The sequence below is a fragment of the Phragmites australis genome, chromosome 8 (genome assembly GCF_958298935.1).
Source record: "Phragmites australis chromosome 8, lpPhrAust1.1, whole genome shotgun sequence".
NCBI lineage: Eukaryota > Viridiplantae > Streptophyta > Magnoliopsida > Poales > Poaceae > Phragmites > Phragmites australis.
The window spans coordinates 37,138,737-37,153,863 of record NC_084928.1 but is presented as its reverse complement, the minus strand read 5'-3'; the positions used below and the strand labels follow the sequence as shown (position 1 = coordinate 37,153,863).

The following is a 15,127-nucleotide window of genomic DNA, read 5'->3' as shown; positions in this document are numbered from 1 at the left end:
TCCTCGCGCTCCCACGCCACCACCCTACAATCCTACCGCCGGGGCCAACTTTGGTCGCAAGCAAACCCGGCGCGGTGGCAAGAAGAACGGCGGCGGCGCCTCTGGTCCGACGCCCCCGAGCGCTCCCTGGGCCGGCTTCCCGTCGCGGCCCGCTACTGCACCGCCGGGGTGGCAGCCTGCCTTCGGCACCTTTCAGGCGTACTGGGCCGGCCCACCAGGTGCTCCCCAGCGCGCGCCCGGCCCACAGCGGCCGCAAGCCTTCTACGCAGGCCAGCCCCCGCTGCCTGGGCCGCCCCCGCTGACTCCGGTTCCTGGGCTGCCCCCGCTGGCTCCGCTCCCCGGACCAGCCCACGGCATGCTGCCGCCTGCTGCTCCACTTCAGCAGCCCTCACCGAGTCTCACTGGCCCGTCTTCTCCTCTTGGCTGGGTCAGCCATCCTGGTGGCATTTCGTGGGACCCGAATACTTTGGCCTCCACCTTCCACACGATGACACTGCAACCGCCGCCGACCTCTGAATGGTACATGGATACTGGTGCTGAGACTCACATGACATCAAACTCCGGTAATCTTTGTGCTTCCCAACCACCCTCTTTTTCTACCCCATCCAACATTGTTGTCGGTGATGGTTCTCTTTTACCTGTTACTCACACTGGCTCCGTAACCTTTCCCACCGCTCAGGGTTCACTTCACTTAAATAATGTTCTTGTCTCTCCACAACTTATTAAAAACCTTGTTTCCGTTCGTCAATTCACCATTGAAAATAGATGTTCTGTTGAATTTGACCCTTATGGTTTCTCTGTAAAGGACCTCAAAACCCAGAGCGTGATCGTCAGGTGCAATAGTTCCGGCCCGCTATACCCCCTCCTGCCATCGGTCTTTCGACCTTTGGCCCTCGCAGCCGGCATCACCCCCACTCTTTGGCATCGGCGTCTTGGACATCCCGGTCATGAGGCTTTATCTCGTTTGGTTTCATCATCTGCTATTTCTTGTATTAAGAGCGAGTCTGAACATTTGTGTCATGCTTGTCAGTTGGGCCGCCACGTGCGTCTCCCCTTTAGTACTTCTAGTTCGCGAGCAACCAATATTTTTGATTTAATACATTGTGACCTTTGGACCTCTCCAGTTCTTAGCATCTCTGGTTACAAATATTATTTAGTCATTCTTGATGATTGCTCCCATTACCTTTGGACTTTTCCTTTACGCCTAAAATCTGACACTTTCTCTACCCTCACTCAATTCTTTACTTATGTCTCCACTCAGTTTGGTGCCACCATTAAGAGTGTTCAGTGCGACAATGGACGTGAGTTTGACAACTCCTCCACCCGCACGCTCTTTCTCACCCATGGTGCTACCCTTCGCATGTCCTGCCCATACACCTCGCCACAGAACGGTAAAGCCGAGCGCATCATTCGTACCACAAACAATATCATTCGCTCCCTCCTTTTTCAGGCTAGCATGCCCTCGTCTTACTGGGTTGAGGCCCTTCACACAGCCACCTACCTCCTCAACCGCCACCCCACTAAGACCTTAGCTTCTTCCACGCCTTTCTATGCGCTCTACAAGACCCAACCATCATATACCCACCTTCGAGTCTTTGGGTGCCGTTGTTACCCCAATCTCTCCTCGACTACGGATCATAAATTGGCTCCTCGTTCTGTTGCCTGTGTATTTCTTGGGTATCCCTCTGAGCACAAGGGGTATCGCTGTCTTGATCTCTCCACTAATAGGATCATCATCTCCCGTCATGTGACCTTCGATGAGACCTCATTTCCTTTCTCCGAGGTTTCCTCACCCCCTTCATCCGACTTTGAGTTCTTATCGGAGTTTAATGTTGCACCTATTATTCCTATTGGTCCCTCATGTGCTCCAGGTACTGACGCTCGCACCGCTGCCCCTGTTGGCACCTCGCCACAGGTTGCTGCCAGCGGTGCCTCGACGCCCATCTCCAGCACAATACCCGTGACTCCTGGGCTTGCCACGGCCTGTGAGGCTCCCAGCGCAGCCTCCTCCTCTGGGCCTAGCGCGGCCTGCGGAGCTCCCTGCGCGGCTGCTTCCCCTGGACCTGGCGCGGCCCAGGCAGGCAGGCCTGGCACGGCCCACGCAGGCAGGCTTGGCGCTGCTTCTCCTGACCCTGGCGTGGCCCACGCGGGCAGGACTGGTGCCGTCCTGTCTCCTGGGCTCAGTACTGCTAGGCTGGGCCCCGCCTCCAGCAGTGGGCTTCGCACAGCCGGCGCGCCCGGAATGCCCGCGCCACCGTCTGGCGCGTCCTCCCCTCCGCTTACTGAACGTCCACCGCCTCCCAATGCCGTGCTTGTTCCACCTGAGGACAATGAGCACGTCATGATAACGCGCGGGAAGCGCGGTTTTCGTCAACCAAAGGTGCCGTTTGATCTACACACTGCTGCCCTGTCTCCAATACCAAAGTCCTATCGTGGGGCCTTGGCAGATCCAAATTGGAGGGCGGCTATGTCTGAGGAGTTCTCTGCTCTACTGGATAATAACACTTGGGACTTGGTTCCTCGTCCTTCTGGCACCAATATCGTGACTGGAAAATGGGTTTATCGTCACAAGCTTCGTCCAGATGGTTCGCTTGAGCGATACAAGGCCCGTTGGGTCCTTCGTGGCTTCACACAACGCCCTGGGTTTGATTTTGATGAGACCTTCAGCCCGGTGGTTAAACCCGCCACTATTCGCACCGTGCTCACAGTTGCTCTCTCTCATATCTGGCCCGTTCATCAGCTCGATGTGAAGAATGCGTTCTTGCATGGCACTCTTGATGAGACTGTTTATTGTGTGCAGCCTGCTGGTTTTGTTGACACTTCTCGCCCTGACCACGTATGCCGCCTGAACAAATCCCTCTATGGTTTGAAGCAAGCTCCCCGTGCCTGGTACAGTCGCTTTGCCACTCATCTTTTCTCGCTTGGTTTCGTGAGTGCCAAGTCCGACACATCCCTATTCATATATCAGCGTGGCAGTGATACAGTCTACTTGCTCCTCTATGTTGATGATATTGTTCTGACGGCTTCCTCAGTGTCTCTCCTTCAGCGGGTTATTGCAGCACTACAGCATGAGTTTTCTATGAAGGATCTTGGTCCTCTGCACCATTTTTTAGGCCTTACCGTTACTCGTCAGGACGATGGATTTCATCTTTCTCAGCGCCAGTATATTCTTGAGATTCTTGAGCGCGCCGGTATGGCCGATTGCAAACCATGCTCCACCCCTGTTGACACATGCAACAAGGTTTCTGGCACCGAGGGGAATCCCGTTGCTGATCCGACTCACTATCGCGGGCTGGCCGGTGCCTTACAGTACCTCACCTTCACTCGTCCAGATATTTCTTATGCTGTCCAGCAGGTGTGTCTTCACATGCATGACCCCCGGGAGCCACACTATGCTCTCATCAAGCGCATTCTTCGTTATCTGCACGGCACATTGGATCATGGCTTACAGCTTCATCGCACAGATGTCTCCAATCTGGTTGCTTACTCTGACGCAGATTGGGCTGGTTGTCCTGACACTCGCCGCTCTACTTCTGGGTACGCAGTTTTTCTTGGTAATAATCTCGTCTCCTGGTCTTCGAAGCGCCAACCTACTGTCTCTCGTTCTAGTGCTGAGGCTGAGTATCGTGCGGTTGCTAATGCTGTTGCCGAGACGACTTGGTTACGCCAGCTTCTTCAGGAGTTGCATATTCCTCTCCAGCGCGCCACTATTGTTTTCTGCGACAATATCAGTGCTGTCTATCTCTCGACGAACCCGGTGCAGCATCAGCGCACCAAACACATCGAGATTGATCTTCACTTTGTCCGAGAACGAGTAGCAGCTGGAGCGGTTCGAGTGTTGCATGTTCCTACCTCCTCCCAGTATGCTGATATCTTCACCAAGGGACTACCGTCGTCGATATTCACTGAGTTCAGGTTCAGTCTGAACGTTCTTCCTTGCGGCTAGTCACGCTCCGACTGCGGGGGGGGGTGTTAGACTGCTATTATTAGATGGATAGTTATCCTTGCTCTTAGCCATGCATGCTAATGTTTGGATAGTCCTGATCGGTTGATCTCCTTCCTATTTTGCCGAACGTTGTTTCCATGAGTCAGTTTAGATACGGAAGGGAGGCTCGCCCTTATATGTAAACGGTCGATCCTCCGATCAATACAACAACGATTATTATCGTCTATCATGGTATCAGTTTGGCTCGATCCAAACCACCGCTTCCGCATCTTCTAGCTGCGCCGCCCCACCTCATGGCCGACGACGTCGCCCGCCTCACCCTGGAGCAGCGCGTCGCTGCGTTTACTCCCGAAGAGCGCCGCGAGGCTGCTCGCCAAGAAGCTGCGCGCCTGGAGGCCGCGCACATCGAGGCTGAGCGCCTGGAGGCTGAGCGCCTGGAGCAAGAACGTCGTGATGCCAACGCCCGTGCCTTGATCGTTGCCGGTGAGGTTGCTGCGGCCACCGCCGCCCTCCACGCTCAAGCGGCGGCGATTCTCAACATCAAGTCTCTCGTACCCATCATCCTCGACTTCACGTCGCCCTACTTCAACAGATGGCGCGGTCTCTTCCTCAACACTCTCGAGCGTTATGCGCTCGCCGATCACGTGCTCTCGGACGACGATCGCTCCAACGATGCCTCGTGGAAGCGCATGAACTGCACCGTCCTCTCGTGGCTCTATGGCACTATCACCCCGGAGCTCCTTGAGGTCGTCATGAACCGTGAGGAAGGCCCTCCCACCGCTCGCATTGTATGGCTGGGGCTCGAGCAGCAGTTCCTCGGGAACAAGGAGACCCGTGCTCTCCTTCTCGACGCCGAATTTCGCACCTTCGTCCAAGGCAGTTTGTCGATCTCCGACTATTGTCACCGTCTTAAATCCATGGCCGACCAACTCGCCGACCTCGGTGAACCTGTTCGTGATCGCACACTGGTTCTCAACGTCCTCCGCGGTCTCAACGATCGGTTCGCCTACATGGGCGCCCTGATCCAGCGTCAACGGCCATTCCCGACGTTCGCCGAGGTGAAGTCTGACCTCCGCCTTGTCGAGATCAACATGAATGCCAAGCAGGGACACTCGCCCCAGGCCCTCGCCGCCTCGGCTCCTCGCGCTCCCACGCCACCACCCTACAATCCTACCGCCGGGGCCAACTTTGGTCGCAAGCAAACCCGGCGCGGTGGCAAGAAGAACGGCGGCGGCGCCTCTGGTCCGACGCCCCCGAGCGCTCCCTGGGCCGGCTTCCCGTCGCGGCCCGCTACTGCACCGCCGGGGTGGCAGCCTGCCTTCGGCACCTTTCAGGCGTACTGGGCCGGCCCACCAGGTGCTCCCCAGCGCGCGCCCGGCCCACAGCGGCCGCAAGCCTTCTACGCAGGCCAGCCCCCGCTGCCTGGGCCGCCCCCGCTGACTCCGGTTCCTGGGCTGCCCCCGCTGGCTCCGCTCCCCGGACCAGCCCACGGCATGCTGCCGCCTGCTGCTCCACTTCAGCAGCCCTCACCGAGTCTCACTGGCCCGTCTTCTCCTCTTGGCTGGGTCAGCCATCCTGGTGGCATTTCGTGGGACCCGAATACTTTGGCCTCCACCTTCCACACGATGACACTGCAACCGCCGCCGACCTCTGAATGGTACATGGATACTGGTGCTGAGACTCACATGACATCAAACTCCGGTAATCTTTGTGCTTCCCAACCACCCTCTTTTTCTACCCCATCCAACATTGTTGTCGGTGATGGTTCTCTTTTACCTGTTACTCACACTGGCTCCGTAACCTTTCCCACCGCTCAGGGTTCACTTCACTTAAATAATGTTCTTGTCTCTCCACAACTTATTAAAAACCTTGTTTCCGTTCGTCAATTCACCATTGAAAATAGATGTTCTGTTGAATTTGACCCTTATGGTTTCTCTGTAAAGGACCTCAAAACCCAGAGCGTGATCGTCAGGTGCAATAGTTCCGGCCCGCTATACCCCCTCCTGCCATCGGTCTTTCGACCTTTGGCCCTCGCAGCCGGCATCACCCCCACTCTTTGGCATCGGCGTCTTGGACATCCCGGTCATGAGGCTTTATCTCGTTTGGTTTCATCATCTGCTATTTCTTGTATTAAGAGCGAGTCTGAACATTTGTGTCATGCTTGTCAGTTGGGCCGCCACGTGCGTCTCCCCTTTAGTACTTCTAGTTCGCGAGCAACCAATATTTTTGATTTAATACATTGTGACCTTTGGACCTCTCCAGTTCTTAGCATCTCTGGTTACAAATATTATTTAGTCATTCTTGATGATTGCTCCCATTACCTTTGGACTTTTCCTTTACGCCTAAAATCTGACACTTTCTCTACCCTCACTCAATTCTTTACTTATGTCTCCACTCAGTTTGGTGCCACCATTAAGAGTGTTCAGTGCGACAATGGACGTGAGTTTGACAACTCCTCCACCCGCACGCTCTTTCTCACCCATGGTGCTACCCTTCGCATGTCCTGCCCATACACCTCGCCACAGAACGGTAAAGCCGAGCGCATCATTCGTACCACAAACAATATCATTCGCTCCCTCCTTTTTCAGGCTAGCATGCCCTCGTCTTACTGGGTTGAGGCCCTTCACACAGCCACCTACCTCCTCAACCGCCACCCCACTAAGACCTTAGCTTCTTCCACGCCTTTCTATGCGCTCTACAAGACCCAACCATCATATACCCACCTTCGAGTCTTTGGGTGCCGTTGTTACCCCAATCTCTCCTCGACTACGGATCATAAATTGGCTCCTCGTTCTGTTGCCTGTGTATTTCTTGGGTATCCCTCTGAGCACAAGGGGTATCGCTGTCTTGATCTCTCCACTAATAGGATCATCATCTCCCGTCATGTGACCTTCGATGAGACCTCATTTCCTTTCTCCGAGGTTTCCTCACCCCCTTCATCCGACTTTGAGTTCTTATCGGAGTTTAATGTTGCACCTATTATTCCTATTGGTCCCTCATGTGCTCCAGGTACTGACGCTCGCACCGCTGCCCCTGTTGGCACCTCGCCACAGGTTGCTGCCAGCGGTGCCTCGACGCCCATCTCCAGCACAATACCCGTGACTCCTGGGCTTGCCACGGCCTGTGAGGCTCCCAGCGCAGCCTCCTCCTCTGGGCCTAGCGCGGCCTGCGGAGCTCCCTGCGCGGCTGCTTCCCCTGGACCTGGCGCGGCCCAGGCAGGCAGGCCTGGCACGGCCCACGCAGGCAGGCTTGGCGCTGCTTCTCCTGACCCTGGCGTGGCCCACGCGGGCAGGACTGGTGCCGTCCTGTCTCCTGGGCTCAGTACTGCTAGGCTGGGCCCCGCCTCCAGCAGTGGGCTTCGCACAGCCGGCGCGCCCGGAATGCCCGCGCCACCGTCTGGCGCGTCCTCCCCTCCGCTTACTGAACGTCCACCGCCTCCCAATGCCGTGCTTGTTCCACCTGAGGACAATGAGCACGTCATGATAACGCGCGGGAAGCGCGGTTTTCGTCAACCAAAGGTGCCGTTTGATCTACACACTGCTGCCCTGTCTCCAATACCAAAGTCCTATCGTGGGGCCTTGGCAGATCCAAATTGGAGGGCGGCTATGTCTGAGGAGTTCTCTGCTCTACTGGATAATAACACTTGGGACTTGGTTCCTCGTCCTTCTGGCACCAATATCGTGACTGGAAAATGGGTTTATCGTCACAAGCTTCGTCCAGATGGTTCGCTTGAGCGATACAAGGCCCGTTGGGTCCTTCGTGGCTTCACACAACGCCCTGGGTTTGATTTTGATGAGACCTTCAGCCCGGTGGTTAAACCCGCCACTATTCGCACCGTGCTCACAGTTGCTCTCTCTCATATCTGGCCCGTTCATCAGCTCGATGTGAAGAATGCGTTCTTGCATGGCACTCTTGATGAGACTGTTTATTGTGTGCAGCCTGCTGGTTTTGTTGACACTTCTCGCCCTGACCACGTATGCCGCCTGAACAAATCCCTCTATGGTTTGAAGCAAGCTCCCCGTGCCTGGTACAGTCGCTTTGCCACTCATCTTTTCTCGCTTGGTTTCGTGAGTGCCAAGTCCGACACATCCCTATTCATATATCAGCGTGGCAGTGATACAGTCTACTTGCTCCTCTATGTTGATGATATTGTTCTGACGGCTTCCTCAGTGTCTCTCCTTCAGCGGGTTATTGCAGCACTACAGCATGAGTTTTCTATGAAGGATCTTGGTCCTCTGCACCATTTTTTAGGCCTTACCGTTACTCGTCAGGACGATGGATTTCATCTTTCTCAGCGCCAGTATATTCTTGAGATTCTTGAGCGCGCCGGTATGGCCGATTGCAAACCATGCTCCACCCCTGTTGACACATGCAACAAGGTTTCTGGCACCGAGGGGAATCCCGTTGCTGATCCGACTCACTATCGCGGGCTGGCCGGTGCCTTACAGTACCTCACCTTCACTCGTCCAGATATTTCTTATGCTGTCCAGCAGGTGTGTCTTCACATGCATGACCCCCGGGAGCCACACTATGCTCTCATCAAGCGCATTCTTCGTTATCTGCACGGCACATTGGATCATGGCTTACAGCTTCGTCGCACAGATGTCTCCAATCTGGTTGCTTACTCTGACGCAGATTGGGCTGGTTGTCCTGACACTCGCCGCTCTACTTCTGGGTACGCAGTTTTTCTTGGTAATAATCTCGTCTCCTGGTCTTCGAAGCGCCAACCTACTGTCTCTCGTTCCAGTGCTGAGGCTGAGTATCGTGCGGTTGCTAATGCTGTTGCCGAGACGACTTGGTTACGCCAGCTTCTTCAGGAGTTGCATATTCCTCTCCAGCGCGCCACTATTGTTTTCTGCGACAATATCAGTGCTGTCTATCTCTCGACGAACCCGGTGCAGCATCAGCGCACCAAACACATCGAGATTGATCTTCACTTTGTCCGAGAACGAGTAGCAGCTGGAGCGGTTCGAGTGTTGCATGTTCCTACCTCCTCCCAGTATGCTGATATCTTCACCAAGGGACTACCGTCGTCGATATTCACTGAGTTCAGGTTCAGTCTGAACGTTCTTCCTTGCGGCTAGTCACGCTCCGACTGCGGGGGGGTGTTAGACTGCTATTATTAGATGGATAGTTATCCTTGCTCTTAGCCATGCATGCTAATGTTTGGATAGTCCTGATCGGTTGATCTCCTTCCTATTTTGCCGAACGTTGTTTCCATGAGTCGGTTTAGATACGGAAGGGAGGCTCGCCCTTATATGTAAACGGTCGATCCTCCGATCAATACAACAACGATTATTATCGTCAATCATTGAGGGACGGGGGAAGGCTGAGAACCCCTGACAAGCTGTCACACGATCCAACTTCTAGTCTTTGAAGACCTCTACCAGGCTTGCACAACCATTTATCTGTAGATACTCGAGATGGGGCAAAAGTTGGCTTCTTTTGGATGATGCTGGCTGGTCAGGACCTTGTGCGTATCCAATCAGATTATTGCATTCCCAAATAGTCAGCCTCCTCAAGGATACCAAGCTTTGAAACTCTTTCTCCGGCCAGCAGACAAGCGCATCGCAACTCTGAATTTCTAGACTTTGGAGCTGCTCAAAACAAGGCCATAGCACTAGTGCACTTGAGTGGAAGAACAAGTTGCACCCGATTAGCACCATACCTGTCAGAGGGGATTTACCATTCCATTTCTCCTTGCCGTCCACCAGATCAATCACACTTGTTGTTTCTCCTTCTTGGATGCCCAATGTCAAAGTGGATAATGACGTCATATACTCTGAGCTTTGGTACATATGTGGGTTGCCTTCAGTTATCTCTAATACTCTGAGCTTTGGTGCTTTAGGTAGATTTGTTAACTGTGGGCATTTCGAAATACCGACAGTCTCAAGCAGAGGGAATATTAGCTGTCCTACTTGAACTCCAGGGGTTGCATCCCAGCTTTGAAAGCTGCTTAATTCTATCAATTTGAGCTCCTTCAATTCTGGAAATGCTGAGCGGGCCATTGTATAATCTCCTCCACCATACGATTCTTTCAGCAATGCCGCTTTTGGTAATGCAGTGAACTTTTCACAACGCTTAATCAACAACTTTTCAAGCAGAGGGAATATTAGCTGTCCTACTTGAATTCCAGGGGCTGCATCCCAGCTTTGAAAGCTGCTTAATTCTATCAATTCGAGCTCCTTCAATTCTGGAAATGCTGAGCGGGCCATTGTATAATCTCCTCCACCATACGATTCTTTCAGCAATGCTGCTTCTGGTAATGCAGTGAACTTTTCACAGCGCTCAATAAACAACTTTTCAAGCTGAGGAAATGTTATTTGCTCTCCTGCCACCAAGTTTGCCTCACAACATCTATCAAATTCTGGTAGACCAACTATCTTAAGCTCCTTCAGTTTTCGGAAAGTGGAGGACGTACCACCGATGCACAAGTACTGCAAATTTTGTAATCCTTCCAAATGAAGAAGTCCCAGCTCTTGTAGCTGGCACAATGGAGGAAGCTGCTTGGATTTCCTACAATCAAGTAGTCGAAGCTCAACCAAGTTTTGCAACATACCTATCCATGTTGGGAAAGTGGTGCCTTGGTAGGAATGTATCATTAGAGCTTTCAGTCCATCATGAGCTTTGAGGTCCTCTAGCACCGTATGACATTGTTGTTCCTCCTCCTTACCACTTGTCCACCTTAACGACAGTTCTCTCAGTTCCTTCTTATTTCCAAGATTGGATGCTTTTGCGTCTGCTTGTGTCACATTTTCGAGCTGACTTAGCAGTAGTGAACCACCAATGTTTAAATGCTGTAGCTCTCCAAGATTACTGCAATTAGAGCCACTACCCACTACAAAATATGTAAGTGTCTGAAGGGAGGTGAGTCGTCCAAGCTCCGGAGGCATGCACTTCAACTCCTCACATCCATGAGTGTAGAGGTGACGGAGGGCAGTCATGTACTTCATTTGCTTGGGAAGTCGATCAAGATTTTTGCAGCCACAAAGGTTTAGCGTCTGAAGATTATATAGGATGCTTATATCTTCCGGAAGTGCTATGATAGAACTTCCTGACAGATCAAGATACCTTAGATGATGAAGATGCTTTGGTTTCATTGGCAGACTCGAAGCACGGAGTTGTAATGCTCTCAAAGAACTATATTTTGATGAATGCTGCAAATTTTCAACCATATATCCACCAGCCATTAGTGTTTGGATAGCTAGAGGCGTTTTCTTCATAGAATGATTTAAAAATAATCTCTGATCCATAACATGAAAAATGTAAATGGCGAGCAGTATTCCGAAGCAACTCAATAGTTGGACTAGTTTCCTTAGTTATAGAAACACACTCTGTTTTCATAGCAGACAATGCAACATCATGCATGAGGTCATGGATCTTACATATAATTCTTGAACAATACCCACGCCTTCTTTTATCTTCGTCAACCGTGACTTCCTTCACATCCTGGAAGAATGACCTTGAAACCAACTCGTTGAAAATCCGTTTACCAACGATTTCAGAACGTACTCCTTTTTGCTCTGAGATAAAACCATTGGCCATCCATAGTCGAATAATCCTTTGGAAACATAGCACAAAAAGAAAAGCATTGCTTCATGTCAGCTGGCAAGTCATCGTAGCTGAGCTTGAGTATAGGTAAAATTGCAGTCTCATCATTGTTTATGCTTCTTCCTTGTAATACGGCCTCCCATTCTTCCACAGTAGTCTTGTTACGTAATACAGATCCCAATGCTTTCGCTGCTAATGGAGACCCAGCACATCTCTCTGCAATCTGATCAACCAACTTAACTAGCTCAGCTGGCTTGCTGTTTTGCACACTGAATGCTCTTCTTTTAATAATTTCATGTATGAATTTCTTGTCCAAAACTGTGATGTCATGGTCCTGTACCCATGAGGTTAGCTATTTTTTTATCACGAGTAGTCGTTAGTACGACACTGCCGACATCACCATGTTTAAGACAGGCCTCCAGCTTCTCCCACTTGTCGACATTCTTATTCCAAACGTCATCCAGTACAAGAAGGTACCTGTTAGAAATAATTTTTTCATATATATGAGATGTGCAATGTCCAAGAGGGCAACTTGCAAGTTAGAATTTTGGTGTGTGGTGCCCAATTCAAAGTCGTTGGCAGGTTGTCGGTCCAATGCAGAAATGCAGGAGAGTTAAGCAAATGGTTAGTTTGGGTGCTCGTGTCCTTATTCCTTATTGGGTTGTTAGTTGGTAGCGGTGTTATCTTTCGTATTTAAGCTGTCTTTGAGCCTAATGGCTTTTAAGGCATCTTTAAGACTTTAACAATACACGTTAGCTAGCTATAAGGTTATATATCAATATCAGATTTTTAACTACTTAGAGGAGAGACAATTCCAAGAGAGATAAAAGTCAACTACTAGTTAGTACACGGTCTATTCATGTACTCCAAGACAAATACATAATTTAGCACACTATTACACGTGGACCCATATGAAGTTTAGAGAGTATACTCTAGCTAATCCATTGACGATGTTATCTATTGTGCTATCAATAGGTGACATGGATAACTCTTATATATACTAATTAGCTATATTAATGGAAACACCCTTATAATGTAAGTTGAGGATGAATAAAGAGGAGAAGAAAAATGTATATGTTTATGTGTGACACAAAAAGAGGGTACGTTGACTGAATTTTGTCTACCATTACCTCTTTCCGTGGAGTTCTTGCTGAAGCTTCTGCAGTGCCTTCTCTAGGTTGTTCTCACCAGAGGTGTTGCAGATCTTGTTAGCAAGATTACAAACATCGAAATCATCTGACACGCAGACCCAATTCCAAAGTTGGAAATGCTTCTTGACATCAGGGTCATTGTAGATGAGCTGAGCTAAGGTGGTCTTGCCCAGCCCACCCATCCCAACGATGGGAAGGACCGTGAGATCTGAAGTGTTAGTCTTATCAGTTACGATCTTAACAATCTTCTGCCTCTCCTCGTCTCTGGATCTATTGACAATATTCTCTGGGTCAACAATGATGGAATCCGTCTGACGCCACTGCTTAAATGCTGGTGCTTGCCGTTGATATTTGAATCCAAAAGAATTCATTTCATCCACAAGTACCTCAATGGTCTGCACAATCCTGCGAAGCTTGTTGCCCATCCTGTAACGGAACGCAATACGGTTGTGAGTAGGAAAGAGCTTTACTGCACCCATGCCGAGCTTGGTGATGTGCCCCTTCTTCTTGGCTTCGCGGCGGAGCGCCTCGTAGTTGAACTCGTCGAAGACTTCATTTGCCTCGTACGCCACAGTTTTGAGCTCCTCAAGCCATGCTTTTGCCCCTTCACGGTGGGTTGCCTGCTCCTCGGCATCGGCGATGACGTCGAGGATGGCCGGCAGCTTACGCTTGAGGATCTTGTGCTCCTCCTCCATGCCCTCCATCACCTTGTACTGGTCCAGGATGTAGTTGGACGCCTTCTCCTTCACCATGGACACCAGTGGCCCGACCACCATGCTAGCCACCAGCTCAGCCATTGGAACTGCAGTCAGAACTCACAAGAACACACACAGAACACAGGGAACACAATTGCAGAGTGGAGAAGAATGGTCTGACAGTCACTTCAATCAGCTCCACATGAGGGCATGGAAAGATGCGCAAATATATTGACAAAAAAGAAAGTAACTAGTGGGTATCTGGTTCTCGCAGTCGACCTCAGGGCATGAAAAGATACGCAAATATATTGACAAAAAAGAAGGTAGCTAGTGGGCATCTGGTTCTCGCAGTCGACCTCTATTACTATCTTAACTAGATGCCAACAGGCCAATCCCTCACAAAATCTCTAAGCAATATTCCGAGTTAACACAATAGAATAATTATAACGCCTAATTAGATTGGATTGGTGAACGTTGCAGGCTCTGCTCCTGGTAATTACAATGCATTGTGCATCGATTAGTACGTAGCAGCAGAGAACACTCTGATGAACATTAGGCAACAACGTACAATCAGACGCATGGGACATAGTAAGCAAAAATGAAAAAGAAATTTGATTGATGACACAGAAAAAATGTACATATTTAACACAAGAAACAAATTGAATGTGATACATGTAAATTAATCCATGCTGGAAGATTTGCGTTTGTGAATCTAGTACTTACCTTGGAGGAGCAATGTGAGGCGGAGTAGAGAGAGAAGTGCTTCCATGGAGGAGAAAGAGAGAGGAGGCAGGGATCAAGACAGATACAAAATTTTAGTTTGTTCATGTACGTGCATCGCATGAGGCATGAGGTAACTAGGATACTAACCGGAGCTATTAAATTAAGAGCCACTTCCTTCCAAGAAACATCCAAGGAAGCTATTAAATTTACTGTATAAAGGAATTTTGGTATGTGTATATATATATACATGACTACTATTATTTACGTATGCGTAGCGTGCATGCACGCTACGCACAGGGCTTGCATACACCCGACCAAGCCAGCCTCACGCAAACAAAGAAGATTTGACATGCATGCCAGCCTCATACAACCGAACGTGCTACCACCAACCACCCCGTGGGCCCACTAGATAACCAAATGCATTTCCATCCCGTGAGCAACAATTACAACCAGTTGCAACTATGTGCATAGACGAGTTACAATATGTAGTATCGAGTGATTGTAACTACAGACATAAAGTGGTTACACATGTTATAACTGGATTGTCTATCATGTTATAACTGTAGTGTTCAACAGGTTGTAACTAGAATGGTTATAACTGCAACACTGCAATGCTCACCATGTTATAATTCAGTTCTACATGTTGTATTTCAACAAGCAACGCTGCAGTTCATCATGTTATAACTGCAATGTTCTATATGTTATAACTAGAGTGGCTACCATGTTGTAACTACATAGACATAACTTCTTTGTAACTGCAACACTGCAATGCTCACCATGTTGTAACTCAGTTCTACATGTTGTATTTTAACAAGCAACGCTGCAGTTCACCATGTTATAACTGCACGGGGAGGGAGGATGGCTTGGCTGGGGCACGCGCGGCCGGCCAGTGCGTAGCGCGAGGGGCGCAAAATAGCCTTGTCGAATATATATATATATGTATATATATATTGAGCAAATCATGAGGTGCTCTATTTTATCTGTTTAATAATTGATCATGTGGACTGGCAGCCACGGATCCTGTTGATCTGTTCATGTGATCAGGCTTCACCTAGCTTAAT

The 15,127-nt window shown here is 50.2% G+C and overlaps 1 pseudogene; it reads right to left on the bottom strand.

The window, feature by feature from the left end:
• Window positions 1-9,312: 9,312 nt before the first annotated feature.
• Window positions 9,313-13,958, bottom strand: LOC133927812 (putative disease resistance protein RGA4; annotated as a pseudogene).
• Window positions 13,959-15,127: the final 1,169 nt, after the last annotated feature.